This window comes from Cyanistes caeruleus, chromosome 1 (assembly GCF_971803275.1).
Source record: "Cyanistes caeruleus chromosome 1, bCyaCae1.hap1.1, whole genome shotgun sequence".
NCBI classification, from domain to species: Eukaryota; Metazoa; Chordata; class Aves; order Passeriformes; family Paridae; genus Cyanistes; species Cyanistes caeruleus.
Window position 1 is genome coordinate 74357850 of NC_141701.1, and position 17394 is coordinate 74375243.

The window sequence follows — 17394 nt, forward strand, 5'->3', positions numbered from 1 at the left end:
TCAGTTCATATATTGAACATAATGTTCTATGGTGTGGCATGTCCTTTGGGCCACTTTGAGTCAGCTGTCCTGGCCATGCTCTCCTCCAGCTTTTTCTGCACCTGCTCACTGTCAGAGCAAGGGAAACTGAAAAGTCCCTGACTTAGGGCAAGCAATGCTCAGCAACAACTAAAACATCAGTGTGTTATCAACATTACTATCACCCTAGATCTAAAACCGAGAACTGTACCAGGTGCTAGGAAGAAAATCAACTTTGCCAGCTAAACCCAAAACAATGTTACTTTTGTTTTTCAAGCAGTGAAAAGTCAAAGATGTGTCTCTAAATGTGTTTTCATAAAATTTCAGTGCTAGGGGTTTTGACTTTAAACAGGTGCAGTTTTAAAAGTTTTTTTTGCTTGGTTATATTCAGAGAAGATCAGATGAACACACTGAATTAAACCGGTTTTTAAGAAATAAGCGTAATATTTCCTAATGAACTGCTGAAAAATTATCTAACCAGAGTGCCAAAAAAATTTCTACTATTTACATCACTTCTCATTATTTACCGGGATTATAGATGTTATACTATATAAGCCATATTAAATGTAATCCCAACTCTGAAGAGCTTACAGTGTTTAAGCAAGCCACACTGCCAAAAGCAAATAATAAATGAATATAAATATATATATACATATCTAGCATAAAGGTCCACGTGTTCCTAGTGTGGGTTGTTTTGGGGTTTTTTTCCTACTTTGTTGTATATCGACCCTGAGGCTTCCGATATATAGTGTCTACATACTCTGAAAGACAATTTCTGTCTTCAACAATTCAACAACCAAAATATATTTTCTGCAGTTTCTCAGAATTCTTTAGCATGAGAGCAAACTACGACAGACTGTTTTGTATGGGACTAATCAATGTGTACGCTAACCTCCTTTTCATTTCATGTGGCCAAGTTGACAGCATTCTGTATATATAAGATGACATGCCTCATCAGCAAGTTTCTGCTCAGACAGAAGAGCATCTTTACTGCCCACTTCCTATTTGCTCACTGCCTTCTACTTTAGGAGTTTGACTTAGATCTTATTAAACAGTAAAAAAAAAAAAAATAAAATAAAATAAAAATGCTGGGGGAGCATGGGGCTTTGGGGACAGGGAATATCCAGGACCTGGAATTGAAGATGGGAAGAAGTTTACTGTGAGGGTGTTTGTCCCTGAGAAAGGCACCTGGGCAGAGAGGCTGTGGATGCCTGTGTTAGATTGGCATTTAAGAAAACAAAGAGAAACACCTAAAGAAGTTAAAACTGTGGAGGCTGATGGGAGTTTTTCTCCCGGTCAACAGCTGGCCATTTCTAAGAATTGGCAGCAGTTTTGACCATTGAAAAGTGAGATCAACCTGTGAACACCACCTTAAGACCTAAGCCTGGGAATTTCTTGGTCTCTTTCTTTCTTGGCTGAGAAAGGTAACAGAGCTCCAGCCAGCCTCCCGTTCCCCTGCCCAGGCCCTGCGGCCCTGGCAGGAGCTGGGCTGGGCCCAGCGGCTCCCGGCCGGGAGATGGGGCCTGCGGGGCTTGCCCCGGGCTCTGGCCGGGCCAGGCCGCTCCCTGGCTCGGCTGCAGTTTTTGCTGTGACTGAATTCACCAGAGACTGTCGAGTAAGGAAAGAAAAATGCTCTTGACCTGCGGCAGGCTGAGACAGTGAGCACGCTCTCCAGAGCAGCCATGAAGAATCTTCCACCGCAGACAGCTCCAGCTGCTGCTCAGGCAGAGTTCACAGAACCATCTACAAAGCCCGGGCAAGATTTTAACCCTTTCATTACCCAGATGAGACTTGCAGATTAATCTTTTTTTTTTTTTTTCCAGAGAGAGAAAGAGAGAGTAATCAACATGTAAAGAGACTTTATAAACTATCAGAGACAGTGAAGAAAAGAATTAAACTTCAGAAGAGGTAGAGAATAAGGAGATGCTTTAATAAGCTGAAATATTTTTCTGTTAAAGCTATGCAGATGGACAATAGTGTTCTGAAAAAAACTCCTTTAATTCATGACAGAGCATGTTGGGAGGAATAGAGTAGTTCAAAGTGTGGATTTTGAGCAAAAAGTGAAGTGGTTATGATACAGTGAGGTGCTGGAACAGAGAGAGGGAAGTAATAGTTGAAGATTTGTGGCTTTGTAGAAGCAAAGAGAAAACTTCTGTTTCGCAGGAGGCTCACAGAGACGGATAAAGAGGACTTTTGCCTTTGAATAACTCCTCCTTAAAAATGACATCCCTAAACTCATTGACCCAAAGCACACTTCAGAGTGATGTGAAATGGGAGGAGACAACTGATGACAGATTTTCGGGCAGTTGGCATCAGAGTAATAGAAAGCTACGAAGAAAATTAATTTTCTTGTGAGAAACTCCATAGATTAGCAGAAAAAGACTTCTGTTTCTCTACAAAGACCGATGAGAAGACCCTAGCAGGAACAGAGACTCTTTTAAACACCCAAGTTTTTTTGTCTCTATGTTGTCATGTGAAAAAGAGAATTGTTGAGTAGTAAGAGAGAAGAGAGTTGTTCCAGAAGTTTTATTCTAGTTTCTTATTCTTGTAGTTTTTGTTAATAAACTTTCTTTATTCCTTTTGAGTTTTAAGCCTGTTTTGCTCTTGTTCTAATCCATATTTCACAGCAAGAAATAAGTAAGTTTTCTAGTAATTTTTTAGTTACTGCTTTAAAACCACAACATACGTTTAGTTGGTGCATTGGCCGGGAAAGGAAAATAGCAAATCTAAACCACTACAATGCCCCATCCCCAGGAACATCCAAGGCCAGGCTGGACAGGGTCTGGAGCAACCTGGTGTCCTGGGAGGCTGCTCTGGTTGGAACCAGGTGATCTTTAGGGCCCTTTCCAAGCCAAACCATTCAAGGATTTGATCATTCTACGATCCCCATCTGCCACTGGAGTGTGGCACTGTGACATCACGGCTGGCAGAGTGATGCAGGTGGAATATCCAGGACCTGGAAATGAGCACGGAGAGCACCTCACCAACAGTCGTCACTCTGTCTCCGCTCTGTGCGTCAGTGCTGAGCTGCTCCTGCTACCTGGACTTCTGCTGCCTGGACTTCTGCTTCCTGTCCTGAAGCACCAAGTCCAGCAGGATGTGCACTCCTGTCCATGCCAGCCTGACTGCCCAGGTAGGCTTCAGCCTTGTGGGGATGGTGTGGGACACAGGCACTGCGAGGTTTTTCTTTCTCTCGCAGGCAACCAGAGACCCTGTGGAGGACATGGAAGTGGATACGGTGATGGATTTGGAAGAAAGGATGGAGGTGGACACGGAAGAGTGCGTTGAGGACATGGAGATCGATGTGGAGGACAATGTCGAGGCCATGGAGGTTGATGTGGAGGACAGGGTTGAGGCCATGGATGTTGATGTGGAGGACACTGAAGACATGGAAATCGATACGGAGGACAACATTGAGGACATGGAGGTCGATGAGAAAGATGAAGAGGAGCCCATGATCCTGGGATGAAGATGGAGCCTCCACAGCAGGACAGGCAGATGCTCCCCATGTCCTGCCCAAGGCAGAATGGGTCCACCACCTGCACTATCCTGCACTCGCTTTGGACCACAGCAGCCCCTTCCCAGTGCCTGAAGCCCGGCTCCCCGCCCCAGCTGGGCTCAGGAGTCCCCCTCTGCTGCTCCCTTTCTTCCAAGACTGAACTTCCAGGACTTGCCTCACAGAGATGATGGCCATAGATATTTGCTTTACCCCTCTGTAGATATGTTTCACATGTTAGAGATTCTCTGTAAATACGTTCTGAAGATTGTTAGCCCCCAAGATCCATGTAAATATGTTCTGTAGATTGTTGTTGTTATAAGGATTTTTATAATGAAACATGTTTTGTAAATCCTAGGATCTGCTGATCCTAGGTAAATAAATGCTGTTTATTTTTAAAACCACACTTCTCTTTGCAATTTCTTTGGGCACAGGCAGTGTTTGCACAGTTGTGATTTCCACTTGCTCTGGGTCCCTGGGGCTGGGAGGTCCCTGTGCATCTGGGGGGGGTCCCACTGACCCAGCACTGGGCCCTGCTCGTGTTCCTGGGCTGGGGCAGGGCCGTGTCCCCAAAAGCAAAGCTGTCACCAGCAGACAGGGGGCTCTGACAGGGGCAGCCCCTGCAGCAATGCCACCAAAGCAGGCAGGGAACCTTCTGCAGCCACGGGACTCCTGGGTGTGAGGCCACAGGGAGGCAAAATCCCCGTTCGTGTCCTGAAGGTCGTGACAGCCTCAGGAACTGTGGGATCTGGATCTGGGGTGCTGCAGGGGCTGCTGTTTAGGGCTTGGAGCCTCCAAAGGCTCTGGCCTCTGCTTCCCCCCTGCTTTGCGTTGCCCTGTGCCCAAATTGTTCAAGAGACGAAAGCCAAGCGAGGGGATCCTCACCCTGCCCGCGTTCCCGCTGCAGGCAGCAGCCACTGGCCCCTGTCCCCCCTCGGGTGACACTGGAGGGGCACTGGGTGGGGGCTTTGGGCCCAACAGGGCCCCGAGCTCAGCCCCTGCCCCCAAAGCATAGTTTCTCGCATTGGATAAAATACTTTCTGGTATTCTAAACTGTAATTTCTGTACCACTCAGAAAGAGCTGAGTGTTCATTACAATACAATGGTCCAAGAATGACTGAAGAGTGTCACTGCTTAGTTAATCAAAAAGGGCAAAATTTGTCACTTGCAAGATACTTTTCAGTCTTGGCCTTCTCAGGTGTTTTGGTATAACCACAGCTACCAACTAATCACCACACAGCTGTTCACTCGCCCCTTCACTCCTCCCTCCCCTCCCCTCTCCCAGTGGGATAGGGATGAGAATCAGAAAATGATCAAACCTGTGGGTTGAGATAAAAACAGTTTAACTGTTTTTTAATATTCTACATTGAAATAAAGAAAAATATAATACTACTACTACTACTACTACTACTAATAATAATAGTAGTAGTAACCACAACCATAACCATAACCATAACCATAACCATAACCACAGCAATAATACAAGTAACAATTATGATAACAAGGGAGATAACAGCATGAGCAAAGTGGTGCACAATAGCATAGTTTACCACCTGCTGACTGATGCCCAGCCTGCCCCTGAGAAGCTAAAGGCCTCTCCTGGCCAACTTCCCTCAGTTCATATATTGAACATAATGTTCTATGGTGTGGCATGTCCTTTGGGCCACTTTGAGTCAGCTGTCCTGGCCATGCTCTCCTCCAGCTTTTTCTGCACCTGCTCACTGTCAGAGCAAGGGAAACTGAAAAGTCCCTGACTTAGGGCAAGCAATGCTCAGCAACAACTAAAACATCAGTGTGTTATCAACATTACTATCACCCTAGATCTAAAACCGAGAACTGTACCAGGTGCTAGGAAGAAAATCAACTTTGCCAGCTAAACCCAAAACAATGTTACTTTTGTTTTTCAAGCAGTGAAAAGTCAAAGATGTGTCTCTAAATGTGTTTTCATAAAATTTCAGTGCTAGGGGTTTTGACTTTAAACAGGTGCAGTTTTAAAAGTTTTTTTTGCTTGGTTATATTCAGAGAAGATCAGATGAACACACTGAATTAAACCGGTTTTTAAGAAATAAGCGTAATATTTCCTAATGAACTGCTGAAAAATTATCTAACCAGAGTGCCAAAAAAATTTCTACTATTTACATCACTTCTCATTATTTACCAGGATTATAGATGTTATACTATATAAGCCATATTAAATGTAATCCCAACTCTGAAGAGCTTACAGTGTTTAAGCAAGCCACACTGCCAAAAGCAAATAATAAATGAATATAAATATATATATACATATCTAGCATAAAGGTCCACGTGTTCCTAGTGTGGGTTGTTTTGGGGTTTTTTTCCTACTTTGTTGTATATCGACCCTGAGGCTTCCGATATATAGTGTCTACATACTCTGAAAGACAATTTCTGTCTTCAACAATTCAACAACCAAAATATATTTTCTGCAGTTTCTCAGAATTCTTTAGCATGAGAGCAAACTACGACAGACTGTTTTGTATGGGACTAATCAATGTGTACGCTAACCTCCTTTTCATTTCATGTGGCCAAGTTGACAGCATTCTGTATATATAAGATGACATGCCTCATCAGCAAGTTTCTGCTCAGACAGAAGAGCATCTTTACTGCCCACTTCCTATTTGCTCACTGCCTTCTACTTTAGGAGTTTGACTTAGATCTTATTAAACAGTAAAAAAAAAAAAATAAAATAAAATAAAAATGCTGGGGGAGCATGGGGCTTTGGGGACAGGGAATATCCAGGACCTGGAATTGAAGATGGGAAGAAGTTTACTGTGAGGGTGTTTGTCCCTGAGAAAGGCACCTGGGCAGAGAGGCTGTGGATGCCTGTGTTAGATTGGCATTTAAGAAAACAAAGAGAAACACCTAAAGAAGTTAAAACTGTGGAGGCTGATGGGAGTTTTTCTCCCGGTCAACAGCTGGCCATTTCTAAGAATTGGCAGCAGTTTTGACCATTGAAAAGTGAGATCAACCTGTGAACACCACCTTAAGACCTAAGCCTGGGAATTTCTTGGTCTCTTTCTTTCTTGGCTGAGAAAGGTAACAGAGCTCCAGCCAGCCTCCCGTTCCCCTGCCCAGGCCCTGCGGCCCTGGCAGGAGCTGGGCTGGGCCCAGCGGCTCCCGGCCGGGAGATGGGGCCTGCGGGGCCTGCCCCGGGCTCTGGCCGGGCCAGGCCGCTCCCTGGCTCGGCTGCAGTTTTTGCTGTGACTGAATTCACCAGAGACTGTCGAGTAAGGAAAGAAAAATGCTCTTGACCTGCGGCAGGCTGAGACAGTGAGCACGCTCTCCAGAGCAGCCATGAAGAATCTTCCACCGCAGACAGCTCCAGCTGCTGCTCAGGCAGAGTTCACAGAACCATCTACAAAGCCCGGGCAAGATTTTAACCCTTTCATTACCCAGATGAGACTTGCAGATTAATCTTTTTTTTTTTTTTTCCAGAGAGAGAAAGAGAGAGTAATCCACATGTAAAGAGACTTTATAAACTATCAGAGACAGTGAAGAAAAGAATTAAACTTCAGAAGAGGTAGAGAATAAGGAGATGCTTTAATAAGCTGAAATATTTTTCTGTTAAAGCTATGCAGATGGACAATAGTGTTCTGAAAAAAACTCCTTTAATTCATGACAGAGCATGTTGGGAGGAATAGAGTAGTTCAAAGTGTGGATTTTGAGCAAAAAGTGAAGTGGTTATGATACAGTGAGGTGCTGGAACAGAGAGAGGGAAGTAATAGTTGAAGATTTGTGGCTTTGTAGAAGCAAAGAGAAAACTTCTGTTTCGCAGGAGGCTCACAGAGACGGATAAAGAGGACTTTTGCCTTTGAATAACTCCTCCTTAAAAATGACATCCCTAAACTCATTGACCCAAAGCACACTTCAGAGTGATGTGAAATGGGAGGAGACAACTGATGACAGATTTTCGGGCAGTTGGCATCAGAGTAATAGAAAGCTACGAAGAAAATTAATTTTCTTGTGAGAAACTCCATAGATTAGCAGAAAAAGACTTCTGTTTCTCTACAAAGACCGATGAGAAGACCCTAGCAGGAACAGAGACTCTTTTAAACACCCAAGTTTTTTTGTCTCTATGTTGTCATGTGAAAAAGAGAATTGTTGAGTAGTAAGAGAGAAGAGAGTTGTTCCAGAAGTTTTATTCTAGTTTCTTATTCTTGTAGTTTTTGTTAATAAACTTTCTTTATTCCTTTTGAGTTTTAAGCCTGTTTTGCTCTTGTTCTAATCCATATTTCACAGCAAGAAATAAGTAAGTTTTCTAGTAATTTTTTAGTTACTGCTTTAAAACCACAACATACGTTTAGTTGGTGCATTGGCCGGGAAAGGAAAATAGCAAATCTAAACCACTACAATGCCCCATCCCCAGGAACATCCAAGGCCAGGCTGGACAGGGTCTGGAGCAACCTGGTGTCCTGGGAGGCTGCTCTGGTTGGAACCAGGTGATCTTTAGGGCCCTTTCCAAGCCAAACCATTCAAGGATTTGATCATTCTACGATCCCCATCTGCCACTGGAGTGTGGCACTGTGACATCACGGCTGGCAGAGTGATGCAGGTGGAATATCCAGGACCTGGAAATGAGCACGGAGAGCACCTCACCAACAGTCGTCACTCTGTCTCCGCTCTGTGCGTCAGTGCTGAGCTGCTCCTGCTACCTGGACTTCTGCTGCCTGGACTTCTGCTTCCTGTCCTGAAGCACCAAGTCCAGCAGGATGTGCACTCCTGTCCATGCCAGCCTGACTGCCCAGGTAGGCTTCAGCCTTGTGGGGATGGTGTGGGACACAGGCACTGCGAGGTTTTTCTTTCTCTCGCAGGCAACCAGAGACCCTGTGGAGGACATGGAAGTGGATACGGTGATGGATTTGGAAGAAAGGATGGAGGTGGACACGGAAGAGTGCGTTGAGGACATGGAAATCGATATGGAGGACAACATTGAGGACATGGAGGTCGATGAGAAAGATGAAGAGGAGCCCATGATCCTGGGATGAAGATGGAGCCTCCACAGCAGGACAGGCAGATGCTCCCCATGTCCTGCCCAAGGCAGAATGGGTCCACCACCTGCACTATCCTGCACTCGCTTTGGACCACAGCAGCCCCTTCCCAGTGCCTGAAGCCCGGCTCCCCGCCCCAGCTGGGCTCAGGAGTCCCCCTCTGCTGCTCCCTTTCTTCCAAGACTGAACTTCCAGGACTTGCCTCACAGAGATGATGGCCATAGATATTTGCTTTACCCCTCTGTAGATATGTTTCACATGTTAGAGATTCTCTGTAAATACGTTCTGAAGATTGTTAGCCCCCAAGATCCATGTAAATATGTTCTGTAGATTGTTGTTGTTATAAGGATTTTTATAATGAAACATGTTTTGTAAATCCTAGGATCTGCTGATCCTAGGTAAATAAATGCTGTTTATTTTTAAAACCACACTTCTCTTTGCAATTTCTTTGGGCACAGGCAGTGTTTGCACAGTTGTGATTTCCACTTGCTCTGGGTCCCTGGGGCTGGGAGGTCCCTGTGCATCTGGGGGGGGTCCCACTGACCCAGCACTGGGCCCTGCTCGTGTTCCTGGGCTGGGGCAGGGCCGTGTCCCCAAAAGCAAAGCTGTCACCAGCAGACAGGGGGCTCTGACAGGGGCAGCCCCTGCAGCAATGCCACCAAAGCAGGCAGGGAACCTTCTGCAGCCACGGGACTCCTGGGTGTGAGGCCACAGGGAGGCAAAATCCCCGTTCGTGTCCTGAAGGCCGTGACAGCCTCAGGAACTGTGGGATCTGGATCTGGGGTGCTGCAGGGGCTGCTGTTTAGGGCTTGGAGCCTCCAAAGGCTCTGGCCTCTGCTTCCCCCCTGCTTTGCGTTGCCCTGTGCCCAAATTGTTCAAGAGACGAAAGCCAAGCGAGGGGATCCTCACCCTGCCCGCGTTCCCGCTGCAGGCAGCAGCCACTGGCCCCTGTCCCCCCTCGGGTGACACTGGAGGGGCACTGGGTGGGGGCTTTGGGCCCAACAGGGCCCCGAGCTCAGCCCCTGCCCCCAAAGCATAGTTTCTCGCATTGGATAAAATACTTTCTGGTATTCTAAACTGTAATTTCTGTACCACTCAGAAAGAGCTGAGTGTTCATTACAATACAATGGTCCAAGAATGACTGAAGAGTGTCACTGCTTAGTTAATCAAAAAGGGCAAAATTTGTCACTTGCAAGATACTTTTCAGTCTTGGCCTTCTCAGGTGTTTTGGTATAACCACAGCTACCAACTAATCACCACACAGCTGTTCACTCGCCCCTTCACTCCTCCCTCCCCTCCCCTCTCCCAGTGGGATAGGGATGAGAATCAGAAAATGATCAAACCTGTGGGTTGAGATAAAAACAGTTTAACTGTTTTTTAATATTCTACATTGAAATAAAGAAAAATATAATACTACTACTACTACTACTACTACTAATAATAATAGTAGTAGTAACCACAACCATAACCATAACCATAACCATAACCATAACCACAGCAATAATACAAGTAACAATTATGATAACAAGGGAGATAACAGCATGAGCAAAGTGGTGCACAATAGCATAGTTTACCACCTGCTGACTGATGCCCAGCCTGCCCCTGAGAAGCTAAAGGCCTCTCCTGGCCAACTTCCCTCAGTTCATATATTGAACATAATGTTCTATGGTGTGGCATGTCCTTTGGGCCACTTTGAGTCAGCTGTCCTGGCCATGCTCTCCTCCAGCTTTTTCTGCACCTGCTCACTGTCAGAGCAAGGGAAACTGAAAAGTCCCTGACTTAGGGCAAGCAATGCTCAGCAACAACTAAAACATCAGTGTGTTATCAACATTACTATCACCCTAGATCTAAAACCGAGAACTGTACCAGGTGCTAGGAAGAAAATCAACTTTGCCAGCTAAACCCAAAACAATGTTACTTTTGTTTTTCAAGCAGTGAAAAGTCAAAGATGTGTCTCTAAATGTGTTTTCATAAAATTTCAGTGCTAGGGGTTTTGACTTTAAACAGGTGCAGTTTTAAAAGTTTTTTTTGCTTGGTTATATTCAGAGAAGATCAGATGAACACAATGAATTAAACCGGTTTTTAAGAAATAAGCGTAATATTTCCTAATGAACTGCTGAAAAATTATCTAACCAGAGTGCCAAAAAAATTTCTACTATTTACATCACTTCTCATTATTTACCGGGATTATAGATGTTATACTATATAAGCCATATTAAATGTAATCCCAACTCTGAAGAGCTTACAGTGTTTAAGCAAGCCACACTGCCAAAAGCAAATAATAAATGAATATAAATATATATATACATATCTAGCATAAAGGTCCACGTGTTCCTAGTGTGGGTTGTTTTGGGGTTTTTTTCCTACTTTGTTGTATATCGACCCTGAGGCTTCCGATATATAGTGTCTACATACTCTGAAAGACAATTTCTGTCTTCAACAATTCAACAACCAAAATATATTTTCTGCAGTTTCTCAGAATTCTTTAGCATGAGAGCAAACTACGACAGACTGTTTTGTATGGGACTAATCAATGTGTACGCTAACCTCCTTTTCATTTCATGTGGCCAAGTTGACAGCATTCTGTATATATAAGATGACATGCCTCATCAGCAAGTTTCTGCTCAGACAGAAGAGCATCTTTACTGCCCACTTCCTATTTGCTCACTGCCTTCTACTTTAGGAGTTTGACTTAGATCTTATTAAACAGTAAAAAAAAAAAAATAAAATAAAATAAAAATGCTGGGGGAGCATGGGGCTTTGGGGACAGGGAATATCCAGGACCTGGAATTGAAGATGGGAAGAAGTTTACTGTGAGGGTGTTTGTCCCTGAGAAAGGCACCTGGGCAGAGAGGCTGTGGATGCCTGTGTTAGATTGGCATTTAAGAAAACAAAGAGAAACACCTAAAGAAGTTAAAACTGTGGAGGCTGATGGGAGTTTTTCTCCCGGTCAACAGCTGGCCATTTCTAAGAATTGGCAGCAGTTTTGACCATTGAAAAGTGAGATCAACCTGTGAACACCACCTTAAGACCTAAGCCTGGGAATTTCTTGGTCTCTTTCTTTCTTGGCTGAGAAAGGTAACAGAGCTCCAGCCAGCCTCCCGTTCCCCTGCCCAGGCCCTGCGGCCCTGGCAGGAGCTGGGCTGGGCCCAGCGGCTCCCGGCCGGGAGATGGGGCCTGCGGGGCTTGCCCCGGGCTCTGGCCGGGCCAGGCCGCTCCCTGGCTCGGCTGCAGTTTTTGCTGTGACTGAATTCACCAGAGACTGTCGAGTAAGGAAAGAAAAATGCTCTTGACCTGCGGCAGGCTGAGACAGTGAGCACGCTCTCCAGAGCAGCCATGAAGAATCTTCCACCGCAGACAGCTCCAGCTGCTGCTCAGGCAGAGTTCACAGAACCATCTACAAAGCCCGGGCAAGATTTTAACCCTTTCATTACCCAGATGAGACTTGCAGATTAATCTTTTTTTTTTTTTTTCCAGAGAGAGAAAGAGAGAGTAATCAACATGTAAAGAGACTTTATAAACTATCAGAGACAGTGAAGAAAAGAATTAAACTTCAGAAGAGGTAGAGAATAAGGAGATGCTTTAATAAGCTGAAATATTTTTCTGTTAAAGCTATGCAGATGGACAATAGTGTTCTGAAAAAAACTCCTTTAATTCATGACAGAGCATGTTGGGAGGAATAGAGTAGTTCAAAGTGTGGATTTTGAGCAAAAAGTGAAGTGGTTATGATACAGTGAGGTGCTGGAACAGAGAGAGGGAAGTAATAGTTGAAGATTTGTGGCTTTGTAGAAGCAAAGAGAAAACTTCTGTTTCGCAGGAGGCTCACAGAGACGGATAAAGAGGACTTTTGCCTTTGAATAACTCCTCCTTAAAAATGACATCCCTAAACTCATTGACCCAAAGCACACTTCAGAGTGATGTGAAATGGGAGGAGACAACTGATGACAGATTTTCGGGCAGTTGGCATCAGAGTAATAGAAAGCTACGAAGAAAATTAATTTTCTTGTGAGAAACTCCATAGATTAGCAGAAAAAGACTTCTGTTTCTCTACAAAGACCGATGAGAAGACCCTAGCAGGAACAGAGACTCTTTTAAACACCCAAGTTTTTTTGTCTCTATGTTGTCATGTGAAAAAGAGAATTGTTGAGTAGTAAGAGAGAAGAGAGTTGTTCCAGAAGTTTTATTCTAGTTTCTTATTCTTGTAGTTTTTGTTAATAAACTTTCTTTATTCCTTTTGAGTTTTAAGCCTGTTTTGCTCTTGTTCTAATCCATATTTCACAGCAAGAAATAAGTAAGTTTTCTAGTAATTTTTTAGTTACTGCTTTAAAACCACAACATACGTTTAGTTGGTGCATTGGCCGGGAAAGGAAAATAGCAAATCTAAACCACTACAATGCCCCATCCCCAGGAACATCCAAGGCCAGGCTGGACAGGGTCTGGAGCAACCTGGTGTCCTGGGAGGCTGCTCTGGTTGGAACCAGGTGATCTTTAGGGCCCTTTCCAAGCCAAACCATTCAAGGATTTGATCATTCTACGATCCCCATCTGCCACTGGAGTGTGGCACTGTGACATCACGGCTGGCAGAGTGATGCAGGTGGAATATCCAGGACCTGGAAATGAGCACGGAGAGCACCTCACCAACAGTCGTCACTCTGTCTCCGCTCTGTGCGTCAGTGCTGAGCTGCTCCTGCTACCTGGACTTCTGCTGCCTGGACTTCTGCTTCCTGTCCTGAAGCACCAAGTCCAGCAGGATGTGCACTCCTGTCCATGCCAGCCTGACTGCCCAGGTAGGCTTCAGCCTTGTGGGGATGGTGTGGGACACAGGCACTGCGAGGTTTTTCTTTCTCTCGCAGGCAACCAGAGACCCTGTGGAGGACATGGAAGTGGATACGGTGATGGATTTGGAAGAAAGGATGGAGGTGGACACGGAAGAGTGCGTTGAGGACATGGAGATCGATGTGGAGGACAATGTCGAGGCCATGGAGGTTGATGTGGAGGACAGGGTTGAGGCCATGGATGTTGATGTGGAGGACACTGAAGACATGGAAATCGATACGGAGGACAACATTGAGGACATGGAGGTCGATGAGAAAGATGAAGAGGAGCCCATGATCCTGGGATGAAGATGGAGCCTCCACAGCAGGACAGGCAGATGCTCCCCATGTCCTGCCCAAGGCAGAATGGGTCCACCACCTGCACTATCCTGCACTCGCTTTGGACCACAGCAGCCCCTTCCCAGTGCCTGAAGCCCGGCTCCCCGCCCCAGCTGGGCTCAGGAGTCCCCCTCTGCTGCTCCCTTTCTTACAAGACTGAACTTCCAGGACTTGCCTCACAGAGATGATGGCCATAGATATTTGCTTTACCCCTCTGTAGATATGTTTCACATGTTAGAGATTCTCTGTAAATACGTTCTGAAGATTGTTAGCCCCCAAGATCCATGTAAATATGTTCTGTAGATTGTTGTTGTTATAAGGATTTTTATAATGAAACATGTTTTGTAAATCCTAGGATCTGCTGATCCTAGGTAAATAAATGCTGTTTATTTTTAAAACCACACTTCTCTTTGCAATTTCTTTGGGCACAGGCAGTGTTTGCACAGTTGTGATTTCCACTTGCTCTGGGTCCCTGGGGCTGGGAGGTCCCTGTGCATCTGGGGGGGGTCCCACTGACCCAGCACTGGGCCCTGCTCGTGTTCCTGGGCTGGGGCAGGGCCGTGTCCCCAAAAGCAAAGCTGTCACCAGCAGACAGGGGGCTCTGACAGGGGCAGCCCCTGCAGCAATGCCACCAAAGCAGGCAGGGAACCTTCTGCAGCCACGGGACTCCTGGGTGTGAGGCCACAGGGAGGCAAAATCCCCGTTCGTGTCCTGAAGGTCGTGACAGCCTCAGGAACTGTGGGATCTGGATCTGGGGTGCTGCAGGGGCTGCTGTTTAGGGCTTGGAGCCTCCAAAGGCTCTGGCCTCTGCTTCCCCCCTGCTTTGCGTTGCCCTGTGCCCAAATTGTTCAAGAGACGAAAGCCAAGCGAGGGGATCCTCACCCTGCCCGCGTTCCCGCTGCAGGCAGCAGCCACTGGCCCCTGTCCCCCCTCGGGTGACACTGGAGGGGCACTGGGTGGGGGCTTTGGGCCCAACAGGGCCCCGAGCTCAGCCCCTGCCCCCAAAGCATAGTTTCTCGCATTGGATAAAATACTTTCTGGTATTCTAAACTGTAATTTCTGTACCACTCAGAAAGAGCTGAGTGTTCATTACAATACAATGGTCCAAGAATGACTGAAGAGTGTCACTGCTTAGTTAATCAAAAAGGGCAAAATTTGTCACTTGCAAGATACTTTTCAGTCTTGGCCTTCTCAGGTGTTTTGGTATAACCACAGCTACCAACTAATCACCACACAGCTGTTCACTCGCCCCTTCACTCCTCCCTCCCCTCCCCTCTCCCAGTGGGATAGGGATGAGAATCAGAAAATGATCAAACCTGTGGGTTGAGATAAAAACAGTTTAACTGTTTTTTAATATTCTACATTGAAATAAAGAAAAATATAATACTACTACTACTACTACTACTACTAATAATAATAGTAGTAGTAACCACAACCATAACCATAACCATAACCATAACCATAACCATAACCACAGCAATAATACAAGTAACAATTATGATAACAAGGGAGATAACAGCATGAGCAAAGTGGTGCACAATAGCATAGTTTACCACCTGCTGACTGATGCCCAGCCTGCCCCTGAGAAGCTAAAGGCCTCTCCTGGCCAACTTCCCTCAGTTCATATATTGAACATAATGTTCTATGGTGTGGCATGTCCTTTGGGCCACTTTGAGTCAGCTGTCCTGGCCATGCTCTCCTCCAGCTTTTTCTGCACCTGCTCACTGTCAGAGCAAGGGAAACTGAAAAGTCCCTGACTTAGGGCAAGCAATGCTCAGCAACAACTAAAACATCAGTGTGTTATCAACATTACTATCACCCTAGATCTAAAACCGAGAACTGTACCAGGTGCTAGGAAGAAAATCAACTTTGCCAGCTAAACCCAAAACAATGTTACTTTTGTTTTTCAAGCAGTGAAAAGTCAAAGATGTGTCTCTAAATGTGTTTTCATAAAATTTCAGTGCTAGGGGTTTTGACTTTAAACAGGTGCAGTTTTAAAAGTTTTTTTTGCTTGGTTATATTCAGAGAAGATCAGATGAACACACTGAATTAAACCGGTTTTTAAGAAATAAGCGTAATATTTCCTAATGAACTGCTGAAAAATTATCTAACCAGAGTGCCAAAAAAATTTCTACTATTTACATCACTTCTCATTATTTACCGGGATTATAGATGTTATACTATATAAGCCATATTAAATGTAATCCCAACTCTGAAGAGCTTACAGTGTTTAAGCAAGCCACACTGCCAAAAGCAAATAATAAATGAATATAAATATATATATACATATCTAGCATAAAGGTCCACGTGTTCCTAGTGTGGGTTGTTTTGGGGTTTTTTTCCTACTTTGTTGTATATCGACCCTGAGGCTTCCGATATATAGTGTCTACATACTCTGAAAGACAATTTCTGTCTTCAACAATTCAACAACCAAAATATATTTTCTGCAGTTTCTCAGAATTCTTTAGCATGAGAGCAAACTACGACAGACTGTTTTGTATGGGACTAATCAATGTGTACGCTAACCTCCTTTTCATTTCATGTGGCCAAGTTGACAGCATTCTGTATATATAAGATGACATGCCTCATCAGCAAGTTTCTGCTCAGACAGAAGAGCATCTTTACTGCCCACTTCCTATTTGCTCACTGCCTTCTACTTTAGGAGTTTGACTTAGATATTATTAAACAGTAAAAAAAAAAAAATAAAATAAAATAAAAATGCTGGGGGAGCATGGGGCTTTGGGGACAGGGAATATCCAGGACCTGGAATTGAAGATGGGAAGAAGTTTACTGTGAGGGTGTTTGTCCCTGAGAAAGGCACCTGGGCAGAGAGGCTGTGGATGCCTGTGTTAGATTGGCATTTAAGAAAACAAAGAGAAACACCTAAAGAAGTTAAAACTGTGGAGGCTGATGGGAGTTTTTCTCCCGGTCAACAGCTGGCCATTTCTAAGAATTGGCAGCAGTTTTGACCATTGAAAAGTGAGATCAACCTGTGAACACCACCTTAAGACCTAAGCCTGGGAATTTCTTGGTCTCTTTCTTTCTTGGCTGAGAAAGGTAACAGAGCTCCAGCCAGCCTCCCGTTCCCCTGCCCAGGCCCTGCGGCCCTGGCAGGAGCTGGGCTGGGCCCAGCGGCTCCCGGCCGGGAGATGGGGCCTGCGGGGCCTGCCCCGGGCTCTGGCCGGGCCAGGCCGCTCCCTGGCTCGGCTGCAGTTTTTGCTGTGACTGAATTCACCAGAGACTGTCGAGTAAGGAAAGAAAAATGCTCTTGACCTGCGGCAGGCTGAGACAGTGAGCACGCTCTCCAGAGCAGCCATGAAGAATCTTCCACCGCAGACAGCTCCAGCTGCTGCTCAGGCAGAGTTCACAGAACCATCTACAAAGCCCGGGCAAGATTTTAACCCTTTCATTACCCAGATGAGACTTGCAGATTAATCTTTTTTTTTTTTTTTCCAGAGAGAGAAAGAGAGAGTAATCAACATGTAAAGAGACTTTATAAACTATCAGAGACAGTGAAGAAAAGAATTAAACTTCAGAAGAGGTAGAGAATAAGGAGATGCTTTAATAAGCTGAAATATTTTTCTGTTAAAGCTATGCAGATGGACAATAGTGTTCTGAAAAAAACTCCTTTAATTCATGACAGAGCATGTTGGGAGGAATAGAGTAGTTCAAAGTGTGGATTTTGAGCAAAAAGTGAAGTGGTTATGATACAGTGAGGTGC